We start from the raw sequence: 23,032 nt of genomic DNA, 5'->3' as shown, positions 1-23,032 counted from the left end.
CGGAGTGGGCTTCTGTCATTGGATTTGAAATGGTACCTTAACCTGAGACACTGGAACTAAACTGAAGCCAAAACCTACTGCCATTAAGTTGATGCTTAGCGATCCTACATAGGATTTCTGAGGTGTAAATCTTTCAGAAGTAGACAGCCTTATCTTTCTCCCAAGGAATACCTGCTGTGTTTGGGCCACTGAACGTGCAGTTAGCAAACCTAAGAAGTGCCACCATGACTTCTGGATTTACTAATGAGAGAAATGTATTCCTGTTAAAGCTCTTTGAAGGTGAAAGTCTTATGAAAGAGTATATTTCTTCTTGGCTCTCTCTCCCTGCTCTGCTTCATGATTGCATTGTTGCTTGAAATTTTCCAAACAGATATGAATAGCTTAGCTTTAAAGACTGCCCTTTTCTTGCCTTCTTGTCAGAGGATGAAGGGTGCTGTTTTGGAAGTACACTGGATTTGACACAGAATAATCCCGTGTTTAGGACATGCACAGAGGAAGCCCTATTCTGGTTCTCGTTCTTGCCAGTTCAGCCTATTTAGTCACTGTGAGTTGGGCCAAGTCCCTTACTTTTAGGTAGTGAAATATACATATGTGTGTGTGTTTGTTTGCAAACATACATACAGATCTCTTAGCATAAGATTTGTTTTATAGTAATTGTTCAGTAATATTAGCCACTGTTATTGATTGTCTTAGAACATTTCTAGAATTTGATTAAAAGTCTTTGGAGGGGTGCTGTCTGGAAGTTGAATGCGTCATTCTTCTCTGAGGGCTGGACATAGTGACTACCACAGTGGGCTCCAGCCTAACAGCACTGTGAGCAGGGGCAAGACGGGGCGGTGTTTCCTTCGGTTGTAGGTGGGGTCGCTGTGAATCAGAGCTGATTCGATGGCACCTAATAATGAACAGTGTCTTGCGAGGAGTCCATTGTAGTGTAAACAGGACCTTTAACCAAACCAAGAGGTTTGAGGTTTGAGTCTACTCAGAGACACCTTGGAAGGAAGGCTGGGAGAGCTACTCCTGAGAAATCAGCCCTTGAAAATCTATGTGGGGGTAGCCAGCCCCCCACAACTAATCACGGGTTCAGTAAGCACAATTGTATGGTTGAGATATATAAAGATTATACTAAAGTCATAGAGAATAGGGAGAGATGGGAGAGAGAGTAACTAAGAAGTCAGACACATTTCATGGTGGCATGCTCAGCTCAGCTCCTCTTGGTGGTACACGTGGAGATGGGACACGAGAGGGCAGGAAAGAGAGAGATTTATTGCTAACCAAGGCGTAGATATCTTGGGGGGGGGGGTTGCATGCCGCCTACTTACAGGTAAAGACATATGTCACAGGAAAAGGTTGTACAATAGGCAATACAGGCAATAGGAGGGGGATATACAGTGGGCATAAGTGTGACAGGACGGGGATGAGCTAGGGGTATACACATGAAAGGAAGGGAAGGGATAAAGGTATACATGTGACAAGATGGGTGGACTCTAGGTTCATGATGGCGGCCTAACCTTGGTCACCTTTGAGTGGGCTTGATCTCCCTGGGTTCTACAAGGAAACAGTCTACTACTATCCTTATCAGAGGGGAGTGGGCCCTACTTAGTTAGGGTGAGACAGACTATACTGTTTGAGTGCTCTAGATGGCTGTTATCCCTTAGGGAGATTAACCCCTGACCTATTTTTGTTGACCTCCATGTGTGGCAAGCAGCTACGTTTGGCATATATTTGGAGGATACAACTTGGGAGAAATCTTTCTGTTTGCCACAACTCTATACAGCACAGTTCTCTGGCCATGGGTCAGAGTTGACATGAGGGCGGTTGGTTTTTGTCTTGGGAAACAGAACTAATAATGATCAAAATGATCATCTGTAAAGAAAGAGGTAGAAAGTTTCTTTTCTTTGAACGAGAAACTGACTATATATAATACCACCTATTAAAAAAATACAATCTCCAGTGCCACTTCTCGTTTCCAATTGCAGGTTCAAATTTCTATCATATGCATGGGTTGAATTGTGTTAGGAAATCAAAGTGATGATAATGGTGATATGCAGGTCCAGGAAGAGGAGTGAATCAGATGTCCTGGTTATTACATAACCAGGGAGACCCAAGAGTTCAATAAGCTATTGACTGTCCAGTCAGAAAAATGATAACGAAGGGAATAAATATAATTTTCATATGAAAGCAGGGACTTTAGAGTTCTTTGCTTTTTTAAAGACTGTTAACTTTAAATGTTTTAAACACACTAAAGATTAGCCTCTTACGATTCAGCATTTTTACTCTTGATTTCTTATGGTCTGACCAACCCCTGTTCTGTCCATTTGTTAGAGAGTCTTAGGCTTCCCATAAAGTATTTTAACGTTTGTGCTGTTTGGGAGATTTTAAAAGAGCAGAAAAGTCATGCAAGCCATTATTTTCTTCCTGCTCTCTGAGCGGGTGGCATGGTTTGCCTTTGGGACCATTTGACCAGCAAAGGGAGATTAGAATATTAACTATACCATGGACTGCCAAAAAGAATTTCACTCCCCTGGTATTTTGGGACTACATTTTGTCTTTTGGAAAATGTAGTTACAAATCACGGGTTTTCTCCCCACCCAAAAAACAAAGTGAGGCTGTTCAGCCTCGCATTTTGATCCTCAGGAGTGAGAGGTTGTTTAGATTGAGCAAGCAAGATATATTCATTCTTCCTGAAAAGAAAGCCAAATTATTTACCAGAAAGCTCTCTAGTTTCCTGTACCTAGCAGTTGACAGCAGGGTGCCTTAAAAAAGCCAGGGCCCAAAAATAAGCAAAAGAATGGGCTCTCAGTGTAATCCACTGGGGGTGGGGAGTCGGGCGCCTGAGTAGGTTTTTAGCAGCCCTACTTCAGAGCGGGAGCCAACATTTGTTTCCTTGTGGTTGGATTTAGAAACTTTTAACCCTGCCTTCCTCACTCTCCCAGGAATGTATAAATAGGAATCTTTTCTTAAATCTGCATCATTTGGAGGCCTGTTCCTAGTTAGTTTGGAGTTCTGAATTATGATGATTGGGAAATCGCACTCTTTGCCGACAATGCGGCCAGGACTTTGCTGCATTAACGGTTCACAAACTTGACGGTGTAAGAAAAATGAATCCCTCAGTGGAGCTTTTGAAAACTCTGAATACCAGGTTCAACCTAGTGCTGAACAACCTTGAGGAACGGGCCCAGGCGGCAGTATTTCCTACAGCCCCTCAAGGGTTTCTGTGGACAACGACCACATCAACGCTAATGGAATAATTGTACTGTGAACTAACCACAAGAGGGAGAAAGGGAAGAAAGCTTCTTTTCATATGCAGAGTGACAGTGTAATAGCAATGTTCTTATGATATTGTGGCCAGGAGGAGTGGTTTAATTGTTCTAATTAATCTTGTCTCTACAGTAGCTGTTGTTCACCAGATAGATCACAGCCCTCCTTTACTTACTGGAAACCTCCCAATGGTATCCTGAAGTGTTCTCAGGTACCCTGAGGTTGTAGTTCCTAATTTGTCATTAGACACTGTCTTAGAGCATGCTGGCTGTACTTCCAATCCAGATTTGTAGATTGTTTTGGCCGTCCATGGTATAGTTAATATACTTTGCCAACACCATAATTCAAGGCACCCATTCTTCTTCTTTTTCCTTATTCACCGTCTAGCTTCTGCATGCTTCTTATGAGTTGGTTGAAAAACACTCCGGGATTGAGTCAGGCACACCTTAGTCTTCAAAGTGACATGTTTGCTTTATCGCACTTTAAAGAGGCCCTTTGCATTGGATTTGCCCAATGCCTTGCAACATGTCCCTTGATTCTTAACTGCTGCTTCCATGGACATTAATTGTGGATCTACATAAAATGATAGCCTTGACAATTTCAATCTTTTCCCGTTAATCAGGATGTTGCTTATTTGTCCACTTGTGTGGGTGTTTGTTCTCATTAGATAGCCGTTTAATTAGAGGTGTAATCAATAACAGCTTCCGCTTGTCTTTGCTTTAAGCAAGCAAAGCTGTGTCATGCACTTGTTGCAGGTTGTTAGTGGGCTTCCTGCCAGTCCTGATACGTCATTTGTCTTCATATATATAGCCCAGCTTCTCAGCTTATTTGCTCAGCATGCAGATTAAACAGGCATGGTGACAGGCTACAACCCTGCTGCACCTCTCCTGATTTTAAACTACGTGGCATCCCCGTGTTGTGTTCAAACAACCAGCTTTTGCCCTATGAATAGATTCTGCACGAATACAATCAAGTGTTTTAGAATTGAGGTGCTTCCCAGTGATATCCTGTTTTTATTATTGACATGGTTGAATGCCTTTTTTATGGCCAAGAAAATGCAAGTTAACATGTTTCTTTCTTTTTTATTTTTAATCATTTTATTGGAGTCTCATACAACTCTTATCACAGTCCATACATCCATCCATTGTATGTCAAGCACATTTGTACATTTGTTGCCCTCATCATTCTCAAAACATTTGCTTTCTACTTAAGCCCTTGGTATCAGCTCCTAATTTTTTCCCCCTTCCTTCCCTGTTCCCCACTCCCTCAAACGTGTTTCTTTTACTGCTTTCAGCACAGGTCTACCTGATGTCAGCAATAACACCCCCTTATTCCATATCCTCTTCTGAATATAGCCTGGATTCTTGCAGTTCTCTGTTGTTGATGGACTGCTGCAGCCATTGAAAACTTATCTTCAGCAAAGTTTTATTTCCCTGTGATATTAAGGATATTCCTTAACAATTTCCTCATTCTGTTGGGTCACTTTTTTTTGCAGTGAGCTCAAATATGGATGTCTTCTCGTCAGTTGACCAACAGGTGGTCTGGGTGGAGGGAGGCCTTCACACTTGTGATTAAGAGATGAGCCCCAATCAAATTCTCATAATGAAAATTAATCTGCACAATATCCTCCTATAATCATGCTACTTTAAAGTTACCTCTTACAAGTCCATGGCTGATTGCTATGTGATGGCTGGCAGCTTTCTCTCTAGGAGCAGACATGTGATTGCTCTCACTGCTCAGGGGACAATCACTCCCCCTCACCTGCCCCCAGCACTGGTGTTATTGGAGCTCCTCCAATGAGCTCAGGGACCTCTAGGGTTAGGGTGCAACCCACTTTGTTATGCATGTGATTACTTGTAATTAGACGGGCTTGTATGCCCCAAGAGTATATAAGGTGGTGTGAGAATACAGCCTCTTTCTCTGCTCTCACCTGGTTCCTGAAGCCATGGTGGAGGTAAACACCCCAGACTTTTGTCTGTCTCTTAATTTCTTCCCATCAATTACACAGCCAACCCTTAGAACCCGTCTGGATGTGAGGTTGGATCTCACAGTTATCTAAAGAACATTCAAGATGTATCATAAAGTATAACACCAGAATGCATGTCAGAAGAAACTGAAAGTTGCTTTTGAACTTGGAGTAGCTAAAGCCAGTAGAAGAAGTGATGAAGTAAAAGAGGTGAATAGCAGTTTTCAAAGAGTGGCTTGAGTGGACAGAATATCATTATAATGAAATGTGCAAAAACATAGAGTAGAAGACCAAAAAGGAGGAACATCCATGACCTTTCTCAGCTGAAAGAACCAGGGGTGGGGTGGGGGTGGGGGGCGGAATTTAAGCCTTGAGTTACAATATTGAAAGATTCTATGAGCATAGGATAGAACATCAGAGGAAACATCCAAAGAAGATGGAAGAAATGCACAGAATCATTGTACCAAGAAGAACTGGTTAACCTTCAATCATTTCAGAATGTAGTCTATGATGAAGAGCCTTCCAGTTTCTAGTAATAAAAGAAAACCAGATCTCCAATTAAGAAAGATCAAACAGTTGGTCAAGTTGGTTGTGACTCATGGTGTTTTTTGAGTCAGAGTAGAATTGTGCTGCATAGTGGCTGAGGTCAAAATTTCAGAGGTGAATAACAAAGGCTTGCTTTTGAGGTACCTTGGGGTGGGGGATGGACTCTTGAACTTTTGGGGTTAGCAGCAGACATGTTATCTTTTTGTACCACCTTGCGCGCTCGCTCTCGCTCAAGCTTGTGCTCTGGAGTGAACCTTCACTGCCATCAGGTAGATTCCAACTCATAGTTAGCCTATAATTCCCATATCCTACAATTCAATAGTTCAATCATATTAAGAGCTGTGCAGTCATCACCACAATCAAATTTAGAACATTTTCTTCTTTCTAATAGTTATTGTTGTGACCTCCCCATTCCCCTACCATGTGCCTAGGTAATTGTTAATCCAGGTACTAGCAAGATTTCCCTTGCACTTTTTTGGGTGAAAGGTCACTATTCTGTATATTTGCTTCTATTTAAATGGTTTCAATTAAAGTATTTATAATTTTTAAAATATCTACTTATTGAAAATTTGGTGACAGAGCCAAATCTGAGTTCAGCTGGCAGCCAACTTTACTTGTGTTGAAGGGATGCACTTAACAACCTTTGTTGATCCCAGTTGGTGTGAACATTCATGTTTTGCTACAGAGATTATAATGTTTTGATTGTGGGATGTGGCCCCCAGGCACCACTGTGAGTACTGAACATGTGTACTATGTTTATAACCTTTCTAAACCCCCCTCAAAAATGTGAATTCTGAAACACTTTAGGGTCTAAGTGATTCAGATAAGGAATGGAGAACTTGGATTAACATTTCTAGAACCTACTTTGCAATCATAATGCTTAAGTGTACAGTAGAGTTCTGCAAGATTATCTGGTTGGTTTTAGTCAATTACTTGCTCTTTCTGTGCATCAGTTTCCTTAAAGTGATACAAGTGATTGTAGCTCTGCCAAAGGCTATTGTGAATATTGCAAAAATAGAAGTTTGAGGGAGTTGCTAATACCACAAGTTCTTTGGGAAACTGTAATGGTACCTGGTCAACCTCATGTTTCTTCTAAGTGGGGTCCTCTGTGTACATACTGTAATCATGCAAAATAAGCCTTTTGTTCCCCTTCAATCTGTGGATAAAGATCGGGTCTTATTCTGTGTACTAGTTTGTGAACCTAAAGGAAGCAGTTTGAGCCCATCTACTGGCATTGCTAGAGAAAAGCCTGGCAATCTACTTGTATTAATTTCATGCCTCACAGTTTTCCGAAGCCCCGTCACATTATGTCTGAGTCATGGACTTGATGCCAGTGATTTAGCTTAAAAAAAAAAAAAATCTTGTATCTACATTAAATAAAAAAGAAAAGCAGTAATCAAGTATGTGTGCATTGCTTGAAGACAAGGCTCCTGGTGTATTGCATAAAGTCAGGGTTCATGTGATTCAGAAAAGGAAATGTGAGCTCGTATGATCATTTGATTTGTGAATTATCCTTTTACCTGTACATTTAGATATGTGTGCATTCTGAGACACAATCCTTGCATTGTGGGTGATAGCAGACAAAAAGCATTGAAGAGTGTATTTTTAACAATAAAATACTATGGGCACTCTTTCTAGGGGTCATAAACCCCCACAAATGTTGCTAGTGATTAGATTAGACTAAGGTACTTCACATTAAGAGACCACAGCAGGGTAGTCTGATAGACATATAATGGGGATAATATGAGTCAGAAGTTCTTTTTTGCTAGAATGTGCATAATTAAGGCCAAATATTTCAAGTTGATTCAAAAACATATGAATAGTTGTCATAGCTCTTCATTCCCTGTTGCATATGCAGGCCCCTATAGAATGGTCTCCATAGAAAATATTGACAATACCCTTCTGTTAGGAAACTTACTGTGAGAAAGACACATAATGAGTTTCTTGAACCATGGAGTATTTGTGTAGTTTATCATGTTTGGGATTTTCTTCCCCTTCAGGAGTTTGTTTCTTCATAGGCAAGTTGACGTTAAAGCCCTTCCAGAAACGTGACACGTAACTTGTCCGCTCCTCATCTTGCTCTCCTGACTGCAGTGTAACCCGTGAGCTGTGCCCTCTGCCCTGACTTGAGCCAGGGTGATTATTAGCTCCATGATTTGTGATTGCTTTGTGTTTGAGTGTTGGCTGAAGACATGTTCTACCTTTAAGTGTAACTAATGCATCTTAATTAAATGGAAAATGAGCATACGTGACTTCACGCGATTGAGATGGAGTCAACATGCGCTTCACATACATGTTTAGACTAAGGTTTATTGACAGTGATGGATGACCAGTAGTTGGGTCTGAATAGACCTGTGGATACTTAATAGTCCTTGTTCTGATGGCTGGGAAGCAGAGGACATTATGTTTAGAGGTCTGTCATTGTGACTAAGTTGACTGTGTGGATTTTGATTTTGGGAAAGCTGTATAACATAGAGGGTGGAATAAAAACTCAAAGTTTCTCTGTTTTAGTGTATGCTTTAAATGCTAAGGACCTGATCTTCTGAAACCTCTTTGCTTTCCATACAATGGGGTTATTTGCTTCTAGACAACTCATCTGGAAGAATTATGGAAAAATAAGCTCAGACCATTGTTAAAAACTGATAATTGCTATTCAAATGTAAAATGCATGGTGATAGAATACTGGAAACTTCTTGAATATAAGATCTGGATTTGATTCATCTTTGTACCTATAAAATATAGGCAAAATAATCCTTGTACAATTTAGTCAATTTGGGGGTGCTAGTATAGCTCTGAACGGCTTTATGAGCTATTTTATCCTCCCTGTTAGATTTTTAGAGCTGTGTTTATTGAGAGGACCGAGATAACGATTTGTATTTTTAGGCTTTCTTGGCACAGAAAATAGTCCTGAACTTTAGATTTAGTGCCTTGGCCCAATTAATATATATACCTGGCTACACCTGGAGGAAGGCATTTGGGGAACCATGCGGTAGGACCTTCATGTGCGGTATTTTTTCTCTTTTGTGAAAATATTTACAATCCATTTAAAATTTTCTGCTTTTAACAATATCCTAAGGAGCTTATGCACAATGACAACAGCATGGTCTCCATTCAGAGAGTCATTGGTGGTAGCTGGTCAAATCGTGCAAAGCTTGGACCATCCTAGGGATGATTCTACTTAAAGAACGTACTATTTGATGGTACCTTTTTATCAACGACTTGAGTTTGTTTTATATTTATTGTCTGACAAAGAAACAAGGAACATTAGTGTGTTAGTCTGGGTAGACTAGAGAAACAAATTCATAAACATGCATATGTGTACAAGAAAGAGTTTTATATACAAGAGGAATTGAACATTGAGAAAGCATCCCAACCCAGTCCAGCTCAAGGCTATAAATCTGTTATTAGCCTATATGTCCGATACCAATCTATGAAGTCCTCTTCAGACTCATGAAACACATGTAATGAAGCGAAATTCAGGGTGATCACAAGCCAGTGGGTAGAAAGTCTTTGGATCCATTGTCATTGGAAACATCTCAGTGCTGGCAGGGGGCTCTCTGTGGCTTCTCCAGCTTCTGAGTTCTGGTTGCATCCATGTGGCTTGTCTTCTGCAATGTCTTCCATGAAGTAGAGAGAGATGTCTTCTGCCTCCAAGGAGGAAGTACCAGATCTCCCAGAATTCTCAGCAGAAGGCTATGCCCACAGAAGTCTCATTGGCTATCTCCAGATTGACAGCCTAGACTCCACCCCTACACTCTTAATCCTTAAATTGACACCAGATTAGGTGACTACCACAATTAGCAACGATTTGTGAGAGATGGAGTTTAATTGACTTGCACCAGATAATACATCTCTAAAACAGCAGACCTAGTAAGGACCCTCGACATTGGCTGAATGCCTTGTGTAAACGTGGTGTCTGGTTAAGGTTTTCACAAAAATAGTAACCATGCAGACAGTGTCATTTTAGCCACAGAGAACTGCTCATAGATGCTCAGGGCAAGGGTTCTGGGCTGGGAGCTTATTGTCCATTGTCTGACTCACTTGGGGACCAAATTTCCTATCTGGGAAGTTAGTGTGATCACTTGTGTAATATCCTGTTTACCTTCTCAAGCTTCAAAACCGGATTAGACGCACTTTTCTTCCCAAAGCATGAAAATGCTTGTGCTTGAAAACCAAGAGTATAGTAATGCTTAATTTCTATGAAAAGACATAACAGACAAGTAGCTTGAAACCTCTATTAAAAAAAACCAAAAACAAAACAAAAAAAACAAATCTACCAGAGCGTTGGTGTAGTCAAGAAAATACTTGGTTTCTCTAAAAAAAAAGTAAACACTCAGTTTCATAGGAATTATAGTGCACGGGATGGCAGATGGTATTCTCTATAAATTCATAAAAGCTTATTAGAGAATAGCCTACTCATTAGCCCTTATATGTTGGAACTGGGGTTTTTATTAGTAAAAATTGTGAGAGTGGGGGAGCGAACAAACTGGGAAAGTCACTTCCTGGACCCTCAGTTTCTTCATTGATAAAATGAGGGTGTTGGGATTTAAATACAATTAAATAATCAAAGAGATTAAATCCACACACCCCACCCCCAAATGTCCTATCCACATTCTGGTGCAAGTTTATTCTTTCACTCTTTGACCCCCTCAGCTCTGATTGCTGTAGATTGTAAATCACAACTAATTGGGGGAATCTTAAAAAAAGCAGTAAAGAAGGGTAGAGTCTGGAGCACATTGGAAATTTGCTATTTGGGCTATTTGGAAACTTTTACATCTTGGCCAATCCAACTAGGTGAGACTCATATAATTTTAAATCAGCCATTTAAGCAAAAAATAACAAAGAGGAAAACACTAGGCGGACGTTGAATATAGGTTGGCAATAATGGTATAAAGATGTTTTGGGTTCTTTATAATTATGGCCAGACATGATTCCAGTAAAGATGTCCTTGGCTAAATTGGGTAATGCATAGTGTATATATACACACAAACGATATACATGTAAACATAGAAGCTTCTAAATTTAATGCTCAATGTTGCTTCACAGCCCAGCCCTGTCTGCTAAACCAAAAATTGATTGAACCCTTACTGAAACTAGGGTAAGCACTGTTGATAATTCAGACGTGGTAGTCAGAAATTTAAAAAATAGCACAGCCCCTTCCCTTGTTTCCCAAACTTGTGTACACAAAGACACAAATATACAAAACACTTAAAAACATTTTTTTAACACTTAAAAACATTTGAAAGCAATGCTATTCATATTTTCCTGGTTTTTTTCAGAGAAATTTGATAATGTCTTATTGTTTGAAAACTCCAATCATCATATTTTTCAGTTGTTATAAATAGATAAAATATGTCAAATAACAAAATCACAAAATACCAAGTGTTGTGGTATGTGTGCTTGTTTTTAGTATGATAAAGATTATATTCTCTACTTGAAAGTATTTGCTTAACATTGAGTTAAGCAATGAATAGCCATTACCTTTAAAATTAAAAAAGAATTAGCTCAAGAGCTGAATTTTAGGAAAGTTCCTTGCTTCAGTGTTACTGGAAACAGAATCATGAAGACAGAAATGAGTTTCATGTTTGTAGCATGTCAAAGTAGAATGAGGAGATTAAAATTGTGGCCTGATGAATATCAATACATTAAATTAAAAACTATCGTATATGCCTATGTCAAGCAACTTCCAAATAAGCTAATATTCTATTTTCTCAAGGAAAAGATCACCTAAAGTTTGAAATAAGAAAAGTTTCTGGAATATTTAAAAATAATCGGAAATTAGCAAATAATACACATAAAAATAATACATAAACACATTAATTTAGGATTTTTTTTTCCTACTCTGAGCCAGGGTGGTATAGTTGGGTATGTTTTAAGCTGCTAACTTCAAAGTCAGCAGTTCAAAACCATCAGTCGCTATGAGTGATAAAGTTGAGGCTTTCTATTTTCAAAAAAATGTAGTCTCAGAAATCCACAGGGGCAATTCTACGCTGCCTTTTAGAGTTACTATGAGTTGGAATTGACTATGGCATTGAAGATTTAAAAGATTTTTTTGGTTGTGTGTGTGAGAGAGAGAGAGCGAAAAATGATTCCATTAAGTGATAAAAACACTTAATTTAAATTCTTTGCATATGCCTCAACCTCAACTTTATCACTAGGACAAATTTTTGGATTATAAAGTTCATCATCTTCATATCCAACTAAGTATGTTTTTAATATGATTTTTGTTTTGAAGTCTGTGTGATAGGGTCAATATTACTTTAACAGTCCAATTTTGATGCTTTAGATGTAGATTATTAACATAGTTTAAAAATAATTTGGGAAGAGGGAAAAACACAAGGGCATTGTCATATATATGTATACACACTTACACGTAGGTTAATGGATTTATGGATGTGGTAGAATGGATCATTTTTTTCATACTTTAATTTCCTCCTTTTGCCAGGTGACGTGCATTACGGGAGTGTATGTTTTATTCCCTATTGGGCTAGGCCTGTGAACTGCAAATGGACCTGGTGCAGCAGATAGGTCTTGGGTAAGGTGCCATAAAAGTGATTGGGGTTTTGTGCTGTGCTTTTCGCTAAGTAAGCCCCAGGTAGCTGCTGCCGCTGCTTCCATTTAGCCTCTAGGATGAGGCCGGCAGTGGAGCAGGCCCTGGAGCTTGACCCAAGGCAGGTCGATGACTACAAGTTTTTAGGAAGCATCCCACTTGAACTGTTCATTGGCGTAGCAGATAGAATCTGACCACTGTAACTCGCAGATCTAGTAATCCTGTTACTTAGCTTTTTTTGTTTGTTTGAATCAGTGAGTGCACCAAGACTGCTTGCTTCGATTTGGGAATCAGGCGCAAATGAAGTAACTGGGATTCTTGACAGTAGGCATTTTGAAGCATACAGCATGCATGGAAACCAGATGTGCACAATAAAAAATGTACCGTCAGCCTTGTGTGCACTATTCATTTTTCCAGCGAGACTTCCAAACAGCCTATGAACTGCAGCCTGGTGTTTTCCTCTGAGATGACTCATTTTTTTGAGTATAGTAGGAACAAAATTTTAGCTTTTGTGTTAAACATAGTTCCAAAGTCTCCCTATACATTAATTGAATTGTGTAGGACACGTGCATATATACACAGCTACCTCCCCTATTCCTGTGCTGATTTGAAGCATATCGATGTATTTGTGTATAGTCTACTTCTAGGTGGCTGTTTAAGATAAATGTATTACCTGAACCCACTTTTAAAGCTCTCTAAAGAAAAGTAAACACTCCCAGTACAAAAAGGTCAGATTTATATTTTTAAACATTTCTTCTCAATAAGAGTTTGGATTGAAATGATTTTGTTCAAGTCTGCATGTATCTACTACCCTGCTTCCCTGAAAGTAAGACATCCCCTGAAAATAAGACCTACTTAGAGTTTTGCCTCTCACTGAAATGTAAGGCATCCCCCCAAAATAAGACCTCCCCGAAATAAGGCCCCCCGAAAGCTACCATGACTCTGGACCGTAGCAGCGGGTGCCGCTGCGCAGTTTACTGTGGGCCGCAGCGCAGCCGGAGCAGACAGGAAGTGTGAGGTCTCTTTTAATAAAACATGGAACTGTGTGTGACCTCCTCCCTGGGGGACAGACAACCGAAAAGTGGGTGAAGGGAGACGTCGGACAGGGCAAGATATGACAAAATACCCATTTATAAACTATCAAGGGCTCATGCCGGAGAGGGGAGCGGGGAGGGAGGGGAAAAATGAGGACCTAATGTCGGGGGTTTAAATGGAGAGAAAATGTTTTGAGAAACGTTGTACAAATGCGCTTTACACAATTGATGGTGTGTATGGATTGGGATAACAGTTGTATGAGCCCCTAATAAAATGTTAAAAAAGAAAAAAAAACAATAAACAATAAATGTGTACTGTATTCTTCATGGAAAAATAAGGCATCCCTTGAAAATAAGACCTAGCGCATCTTTGGGAGCAAAAATTAATATAAGACACTGTCTTATTTTCGGGGAAACAGGGTATTATACTGTTCCTTAGTTTATACTCAAGAGATTTAAAGTCTCAAAATAGATCACTTCTGTAAGTGGTCCAGTTTGTGGCTGTGACTCCCCAAAATGAATTTAATTGATGCAATTGTAACCCCCCTCCTTTGCACAATCATGTATTTCCTTTCAAGGGATTAACTTCATCATGCCTTTGATCAGCACTTGTAACAGCAAAATTGTTGGCCATCTTTAAGGCTGCTCTGCCCTGATTTCACAGGAGACCCAGATGGGGAACTTTATGAGGGAGGCTGAAGTTGTGTTAGGCAGGATTCACTAAAGAAACAAAAACAAGACATTATGATTATATATATATGTGTGTATATATATATGGATAGATTTATTAAATAGCATGAAGGAATATAACAGCTAATTAGTCCACTCAGCTGTACATAGGGCTCAGTTCAACTCACTTCTGTGGAAAAGTTAATATACTGGAAGTCCTTCAATTTAAGAGAGCTTGGTCCAAGATCAAAGAAGAAGAAAGCAGAGTCCTCCCTGGAGCAAGGCAAGCAGAGTCCGTTCACAGGCAGCAAACAGCAGGGCAGGTCACCAACAGTCAGCAGCTCAGGAGCAGGCCCAGATGGGATATCGAACTGAAGCAATGCAAGACAACAGGATCCACCAGCCTCAAGCTCAAGCGATGTACACACAGGCAACATGGCGAAGCAGGTCTAGAAGGAACCTCAAGCTCTAGCCACAGGATCCACAGGTTGGCTTGTCCTACAGGTAGTGTAGCTGTAGCTCACAAGTTGAGGCAGAGAACTAGCTAAAGCAGTCGCACACTGGTCCAGTCACCAGAGAGCAAGAGGCTGGCCTTGCTGAGCCATTTATCTCTTTGCCCTCCAATCAAATTGTGACCTGATCAATCCTACATGTTCCTGTTGGCCAGGTTGGCACAATAAACCTACCTATCATGAACGTGATGCCCCATCTCTCCCGTCCCAGATTCCATTTAATTGTTCTGATGTAGGACACAGGAATGCAGGTGATTCTAATTTCTCTCCAGCATTGATAGTCACTGATTCGGGAACAATTTTCATTTAAACTCTGTCATCTAAGTAGATTAGTTTAGATTTTTGTTTTACATTTACGATTGTTCCAGTGAAACGGATAATACCAGATCTTTGAGGGAATTCATGTCATGTTGAAACCACTTTATTTAGTTTCTATTTTCAGTGCACTCATTTTGGGTCAGTCGTCAGAGACTGATGAGAGAATATTAGCTGCATAAATGAAGCTGTAATGCTAACTTGGGAATAACTGCCTTCCTTTCTCATTCCTTGCAGCCATTTGGATAATTCTCAGAGTTGCCTTTTAAATCACACGATCTCAATCCCCTATCTAGAACTTTGATTTAAATTGTGGTGAACCTTGCACGCCATGGATAGGAGCCAGTGGGCCTGCACAGCTGATCTCTGTTACACTGAGCACACTGCAGCCTTGTTGGGGCCCAGGAGTCAGCAGGCTTACCTTTCTCTGGCAGATGCTTATGTAAATAGTCCATGGCAAGTAGCTATAAAAGTTTCAAATACCTGAGTTAATACTGAGCTTTAAAGGGGGGCGGGGGTGGGGGGAATACAAAGCCTGAGCTTATGTGCCTTTACTATTTATAAAAGACTCAAATCCACAGAACTAGAACTACCGTATATACTCGAGTATAAGCTGACCTGAATATCAGCCGAGGCACCTGATTTTACCACAAAAAAAACGCATTAAAAATGTGCTGAAAAACTCGGTTTATACACGAGTATATACAGTATAGATTTCCTGCTACAACCCCAAATCTGCTTGTCAGAAGAGGTTTCAGGTTTCATCGTCCCCGTTTCTAAGCATGGGTGTGTCTTGCCCCATTGTATGCACATGCATTTCTTTCCATGTATATATGAAGCAACACATTTCTTCTATCAGTCAGTAGGTTTCATACTCCTTTTTTTCGTGATCTTGGGATGTAGTGAGATTTGTCGACTCCCTTGCTGTGTTCCAAGGATTTTCGCATTAGCTAGTGGGGAAATTTGTGATCATTTTCTTAAGACTGACTTTTATGGGCTCTGAATATGAGGCAGTGCAATTAGGAGTTTAAGTTCCACACATGAAGACTGTTTAATTTTGAATCACTGAAGAGCCAAGTGACTTGAGCACTTAAAAATTCCCCTCTCTAAATCCTATTATCTTTATGTATAAGATGGGCTGATTATTGTTACAGCTTTCATAGGGTGGTGGTGGTCTGTCCTGTCTAGTCGATTTTGACTCATAGCTGCTGTAAGACAGAGGTGAACTGTCTTGTGGTGTTGTGTGGCTGGATTACCAAACCACTTTTCCTGAGGAGAGCAGCTCGTGGTTTCCAACATCTGACCTTTCAGTTAGCAGCCAGATGCTTAACCATTGTACCACAAGGGCTCCCACTTGATGGAGTCGCCCACTGCCATCCAGTCTTTGCGGGTGCCTGAAATGTTTGTGGGAGCAGGCAGCCTCATCTTTTTGGTTTGAATTGCTGACCTTGCAGTTAGCAGCTCAGTGCGGACCTCATTCTGCCACCAGCGCTCCTTTCAACCCACAGAGCAGTAGTGAGGATTGAAGGAGTTGTTTCAAACCCTTCCGACAGTTGCTGGCTCCCTGTAAATGTTGGCTTCTGCTGCTGCTCCCACCAAGTATTACCACTGTACTTCTGCTCCAAATGTTGCCTCTGTTGAAAAAACTCTTTACAACATTATAAAACAGCAGGTAAACCAAGATCTGTGGTGAATTATTAAAAACAGAAACCAACTATCTTTCCTGGGGCCTCTTTTTATGAATTCTTTTGATGGGGTCTTCTGTTTATGAGTCAAGGGTTTAGCTCCTCATGATTACACGCCCACCGAGGGGAGGAGTCTCCTGTCTTGCAGAACAGAACAATTCTGCCTCTCCCTCATGGGATGCAAAGTTTCGTTGTATTGGTTTGTTGTATCAGCTGAGGTTATGAAATGTGAATCTCGTGGAATTGGTCCTATGATCCTAGCATTCACTTCATTGAGTTACAAACAACAACCACCACCAAAAAGCCAAATCAACACCTTGGAGTGACTAGAAGCTTCATTCTCCCAAGTTCTTGTCCGTGTCAATGTAGCCAGTGACTGGAAGTCAGTGTCCTGTAACAGGGGGATGTGTTAGTGTTGGTTAAAATGTCAGTGTCCTGTAACCAGGGGGATGTGTTAGCTGTTGGTTAAAATTAGAATATAATATTTCTATAACCACAACTACAGACATATTAAAAAAAATGTACCTGAGTTCTAATTTTTGTGTGTGGGTTCAAGAAGTTTTAGATCTAGTTCAACCGACTACAATTCGATTCTGTTCCTGGACTTGGCATGTGGCATGCAGGGCAGACTTTCTCAACCAAGTGAAGGGCTCGTGCGTGGTTTAGTCACAGAAACGCATAGCGAGGGAAAACTCGAACCTTTCAGGACTGTGATTAGGAGCAGAACAGTGAAAGGTACGGGAGTAGTACCACTGCCTTCCTGTTTGCTCTGTGCAGTCCCTTCCTGATAGCCCCAGGGGAGGGTTCAATATTGACATAATTTGCATTTAATAGCTCTCCAGCTCAGCAGGGTCCCAGCACAGTAATGTACACGAGTTTCAAGGCTACCATAGGAATTGTCCATCCCTGGAAACTGTTTGTTTGTAGCTAATAGCAAGCATTTGATATCTCTTGAGGACCAGGGAAATGCATACACAGACACTATTTCCATGAAAAAGAAAAGATAAAAAAATAAAAGCCAAAACCGTGAACTAGGAACCTATTTTTGCATCGGACAGATGCAGTTGATGTGAGCAAGACTTAATAACATATTTGTACAGGTTGCAGGTTAGCAGTTGTTGGTGCTCAATGCATGAGAATCAGCAAAGATGGGACCATAATGAATCTTTTCCTGGCCAACTAGACTGACTCAAGTGGAGTTTGAAATGTTAATGGCCAGACCACTTTACATATATATGTCTTATGGCCCTTTGCCTTTCTTTCATGCTGAATTCTAACAGATCCATTGGTGTGCAGTTCCAGTTCTTCTTAGTCTTTTCGTCCAATACCTATCATTTATATAGTGGCTTTAAATACATGCAGTCCTTGGACTACAGATGAGATGTGCTCCCAAGTGTGCCTGTAAGTGTAAGTCTTGCAGTTGAATTTGTAGTTAAGATAGAACTCTCACTCAACTCACTGCCCCCGAGTCCGTTCTGACCCACAGTGACCCTATGGATAGAATTGCCCTCCGATAGGTAGAACTACCCTTGTGGGTTTCTGAGACTGTAACTCTTTATAAGAGTGGAAAGCCTCATCTTTCTCCCATGGAGTGGCTGGTGGTTTTGAACTGCTGGCTTTTAGTTTTGGTTAGCAGCCCAAGGTAGAACAGGTATATATTAACTTTACTTTGCCTTATTACAAGAGAAGGCTGGAAGAGCTCCGTTCACATCAAATGAAGGTAATTGTGATGAAAAATTTGGTGCCATAGACCTGGGTTCTGTTGTTTCAAAGGGAGGGAAAATTTATATAACATTTAAGAGCAAGTGTGAGTTGTCCCTAAATTGGACTATCAGGCTCATGGTCATAACACAGGGACTGTGTGTGTTTGCCTCAGTGCAAGGTCTTGGCACTCAGCGTCTTTTTCTTGCTTATGCACTTTTGAAGTCCACACTGCCATTTCTCAATAAATGAGTCTTTTTGAAGAGAAAGATTAATGGCTTTAGGATTTAGGCTGTAAGCAATGCTGCCGAAGAGGTTTCTTTGACCTAAGGAATAAAAGATGCCTTGGGGGGAGTTCAGTGTCTCTAGTGCATTGATGCATCCTGTTTGGACATGGTGGTGTTTCAGAGTTTGCTCTGTAGCTCCTGCATCTGAGATGTGGTCTTTTTCAAGATTGTGCACCAGTGGTAGAAGAATAGGTGATATTTGATTTTCTTCGCTTTTTTGGGTGTGCTTATTATGTTTTAGGAAGGTTATCTGAGAATTTAAAAATGAATGAGATAATTTACAAATAGTTGTGTGTGTGCTTGCAATTGATTCTGACCATTGCTAGAAAACTGAAAATCTTTTCTGTAAACGGTTTCATAGACTTATGAAAACAAAAACAAGCACATGTGATAGACACATGAGTATGGTAACAGTGCTGTATGTGGGTGAAATCCATTGATTTTGTCTGAACTCCTGTGGAATAAGGAGGTTTGGGTTTTGCTAAGGGAGAGAGTGCCAATTGGCTTAAAACCCTTGTAGCAGAAGAGAGACCACAGCCCCTTCCATCTGCCAGCTTTCAGAGATGCTTAGTGAATTCATAGCCAACAGAAGTTGTAGGAAAAAAATTTAGACTATACCTCAAGTTGTGCAGGTACATGGCAGAAACACACACACACACACACACACACACACACACACACACACTGAGAGGTAGCATTTGATTGTTTACCTCCTCATCTTAGAAAGAACTTCCTAGATTTCACTTCAGAGCTAGAAGATAGATATCCCAAGGTTTCAGATAGTGAGGAATCCTGCTAGTCCCCATGGTTACCAGGAGTTTAGTACTAGAATATTGTTATCCGGAATGAACAGTTTCAGGATCTTCCTGTGTTATATTTCGGCTGTTTGGTATTTGGTCTCTTTCTTGAGTCAGCTGTACCATTAATATAATTTACTGGATGTGACCCTGCCACAGTGCCTGCTTGTGTGTCTCAAGACTCCAACAGCCTGCCACTTTGCTGAAGGAGAACTGTTTAGGTCCTTGACAATATAGGATTCTTTCAGGAGCTATTTATATAGGTGGGGCTGGTTAATAGAACATTGAAGAACCGGGGTTCTCAGGCATTTTGTCTAGGAAGTTATTATTTTTTCCAGTTCTCGTGACCTGCCCTGTATAATAAAACCTCAGTGAACTCGGGTCCCCTGTTGAAAGGACAGTTTCTGTTGATTGCAGGGCCACCTTCTATGCCTTTCGTTCAACTCAAACAAGCAGAGTTTCTGTCTTTTGACTTTTGGAAGTTAAATATCAGAATGTAACAAATACGTTTTTGTTTCTTTGATTTAGTCTAGAACAGGGCCTTGGAACATTCTTAGTGTGTTATTCAGAACTGTACTTTCCACATGCGTTTCAGAAGTTTTTAGCCTTAACCACTGAGTTCTGGAAGTGTTTTTGTTAAACCAGTGATCCCTTTTGATGTGCTTTTTGTTTCTTTGTTTCCTCAGAGATTCAGAAGCCTCGCATCATTGTTGCTCTTTTGCGCTGTCTAGTCAATTCTGGTGCACAGTGACCCGGTAGTGACAGAGTAGAGTCGCCTCATAGGATTTTCTGGGATGAGATCTTTATGGAAGGAGATCACTTGGCTTGGACCACCTACCTCTCAGCTAGCATTCAAGCATTTTAACTATTGTGCCATCAGGGCTCATAAGGAGTAGTTATTTTATAATCTTGTTATTTGAGGGTTTACAGAGAGATTAGCAAAATAAAAGTAACACGAGTAAGTCAAGCTGTTAATTTAAGACGATGGTTTCCCCGCGCCCCCCCCCCCTTCTTTTGTAACATGTTTTGTATGATGGGACTTCAGAAAGTTTGTGGGAAAATTCCATCATCTTGAAATCCCATTTTTAAAAAAACTCATTTTATTGGGGGCTCGTACAACTCTTATCACAATCCATACATCAGTTGAATCAGGCATGTTTGTACATATGTTGCCTTCATTCTTTTCTAGACATATACTGTACTTTCTATTGAGTCTTTGGTATCAGCTCTTTTCCCCTCCCCTCGCCTCCCCCCATATGCTCCTGATAGATTGTACATTGTTATTATTTTCATCTCTCACACTGACCGCTGTCTCCCTTCCCCCATGTTTTCTGTTGTTCTTCCCCCTGTAGAGGGGTATATGGTTATGTGTCGATCATTGTGATTGGTTTCCCCTTTCTCCCTTCCTCTCCCCCTCTTCCCCCTTCCCTTCTGGTATCACTATTCCCGCTCCTGTTCCTGGATTCTGTGCCAATCCCATTTTTAAATCCACCTTTGTATTTCATAGACCGCGCAGTAGGTTCTTCTGCCTAATCCAGACAAATGCCTGCATCACGTATGTAGCGAACACCCACCCTCTGCGCTTTGTCGGCCACATTGCGAGTCTTAGTGGAAGATCTTAGTGGTGAGATTACAGCACAAACGTACTCACTTCTGGTAACCTCTGCGTAAATCTTGTTTTCCAAAAGCAAGGGAAACTGGTCTCACAGAGACTTTATGATCATAGCAGCTCTGATTTCCTGGTTTGATATTTTCATTTGAAATATTTATGAACTTTCCAACTGCCATTCTTTTATACTCAGTTTTTAAAGATAAAGCACTTTTAAATTGTTGATTTTAAGATACCATTCTTTTCTTTAATAATTATAAGTATTCAAGAATTTAGAAAATTTTGCTGAACATAGGTTGAGAACTTAGTGAAAATGTTACTTTAATCGCATCTACCACTTGATTTCTAATACTGATATTAAAATATTAAGGGTTGGCAGACCAAGCTAAACTCATTGCCATCAAGTAAATTCCAGCCCCTCGTGGCCCTTTAGGACAAAGTAGAACCTTTCTTTAGAGTTTCTGAGACTATAAATCTTTGAGGCAGACAGCCTCATCTTTCTCCTGCGGAATGGCTGATGAGTTTGAACTGCTGACCTTGCAATTAGTAACCCAGTGATTTACCCCATTGCACTAACAGGGCTATAAAATGTTTCCAGTTAAAGATAGAGGTATATCACTATCATAGATAGTGGATGATAGAGGAAATTAGTTTACAGTAATAATTTGTATGCTAGTTTTGGTTTAAATAAAAATGGAACTTATTTCTAATAGATTCCCCCTTTAGTTCTTGATCTATTCAGACTATGCATTTTTAATAAAATCTCTAATATGCTTCTAAAAATGTGTGACAAAAGGTTAAGGTTTGACAATAGGTGGGTCACGTTTCTGGGGCATGTATTGTATTCTTGCTACATAGATGTGCTCGAAGCATAATAAAAACACTTAGATGAATCATTTCTTTTAGGGATTTATTTTCTTTTTATCTGCAGAAGTGTTTCATTTTGGTACTGTGAATGAATGGACCCTATGCTGAGTCTTGTTGGGGTTTGTGATTTATAGATGTTAAAGTAAAATTTACACTTTGAAGATGAAGTAATCTACCCCTGTCAGGTCTTTTATAAAGAGCTCGCCGGTGGGAGGGGGGGTAGTCAGTGTCATCTTATTACTTGACAGTTGAGGGCAAGAGAAAAGTCAGGCTCTTGGTGGAACCTGAGCTCGCAAGTCGGCCAATAAGCTTTTTAGCTAGTTAAGCCTAGTTGTTTTATTGGCATTGAAGCTTTGATCATACTAGCAATTAGTCTCTCCATCAAAAATGCCTGCTGATCATGCAATAATAGTGAGATAACAAGCAAATAATGTACTTATTTTATATCTCTTTTATATTCAGATGGCATGATATGTGTGTATCTATGTACATACGTAAAACATACATACATAGGGGGTACTCTCCAAAAACCGATTTTTTTCAGTTATATATTTACATTTTTTTACAAAACAATGGTATCATCTTCAAAGTACTCTCCATTACACTTAATACATTTGCAAATCAGCGATTCCATTCTTGGAAACATTTTTTCACACTCATCTATTTGGATGGCTGACAGCACCTCCCCTTTTTATCTTCCCCTCGTCTGCATTGTTAAATTGCTGTCCCTTTGTGTCCCTTTCATTTATGGAAACAAAAAGAAGTTACTACGAGACATGACATCCCTCACTGACCCATAGCCCTACAGGGAATAACACTGGAGACAGTGTGGGAATTGCGTCCGATCTGACCCCACCACACCGAGGCAAAACACTAAGGGCATGCAACAGAACAGCAAGGGGAACAGAGCAACGAAGTCCCCAGGGAATACCAAAAATAGACTTTGGGGCCAGGGCCTGGCACCCCATCTGACTCAACCTGTAAACACTCCTAAAGGTCAACAAACAGACCTTGAACTAACTACAGTCCTTTTTTTGTGTCATTGGTTTTGTTGCTTTGTCTTGTGCTGTCTTGTTTTTGTGAATATTATTATCCCTGCAGGTCTATCTAGGTTAGAGAGGTGGGATAAACAATGTGGAGGAGAAAACAGGACCGATGGTTCCCGGGGAACATGGGAGAGGGAGAGGTGGGGGAAAGGAAGTGCTGTTAAACCCAGGGACAAGGGAACACGTGATC

At 40.4% G+C, this 23,032-nt stretch overlaps 1 protein-coding gene across 5 annotated transcripts in view; it reads left to right on the top strand.

Moving 5' to 3' along the window:
* The window catches only part of FMNL2 (formin like 2), a 345,204-nt gene that overhangs the window by 151,658 nt on the left and 170,514 nt on the right, over positions 1 to 23,032 (top strand). The gene's annotated exons all lie outside the window — the stretch shown is intronic.

The sequence above is a fragment of the Echinops telfairi genome, unplaced genomic scaffold, assembly GCF_000313985.2.
Source record: "Echinops telfairi isolate 266 unplaced genomic scaffold, ASM31398v2 ScPeMD7_4;HRSCAF=17, whole genome shotgun sequence".
Lineage (NCBI taxonomy): Eukaryota > Metazoa > Chordata > Mammalia > Afrosoricida > Tenrecidae > Echinops > Echinops telfairi.
The sequence above is the reverse complement of the archived record's forward strand: the minus strand, read 5'-3'. Positions and strand labels throughout refer to the sequence as shown.